This window comes from Cariama cristata, unplaced genomic scaffold, assembly GCF_000690535.1.
Source record: "Cariama cristata isolate BGI_N322 unplaced genomic scaffold, ASM69053v1 scaffold29736, whole genome shotgun sequence".
Classification (NCBI taxonomy): Eukaryota; Metazoa; Chordata; class Aves; order Cariamiformes; family Cariamidae; genus Cariama; species Cariama cristata.
In genome coordinates, this window is record NW_009622008.1 from 1,016 (window position 1) to 1,303 (window position 288).

General features: G+C 63.5%; 1 protein-coding gene across 1 annotated transcript in view; it reads left to right on the top strand.

The window, feature by feature from the left end:
* LOC104163251 (neuroblast differentiation-associated protein AHNAK-like) overlaps window positions 1-288 on the top strand; it is a gene marked incomplete at both ends in the record, with an annotated part of 1,958 nt that overhangs the window by 999 nt on the left and 671 nt on the right. The gene's annotated exons all lie outside the window — the stretch shown is intronic.

The window sequence follows — 288 nt, forward strand, 5'->3', positions numbered from 1 at the left end:
CGCGGACGTCGCTGCGCCGCGTCTTCAAGGAGATGTCAAAGCCCCCGCAGTTGAGGTTTCATTACCGGCGACGGAAAGCCCGGCTGTCGACGTGGGAAAAATCAAGATTCCCGTTCTGAAAATGCCCAAATTTGGTTTCCCGACCGCGGGCTCCGGCATCGAAGTTCAAGCCCCGCAGGTGGGCGCCGAGGTTCCCGCGCCGAAGCCGCAGGTTCCGTGCGTGGACGTTGCCTCCTCCTCCGTCCGGGCGGTGGGACCCGAAGTTTCAGCTCCTTCGGTTCCGGTCCC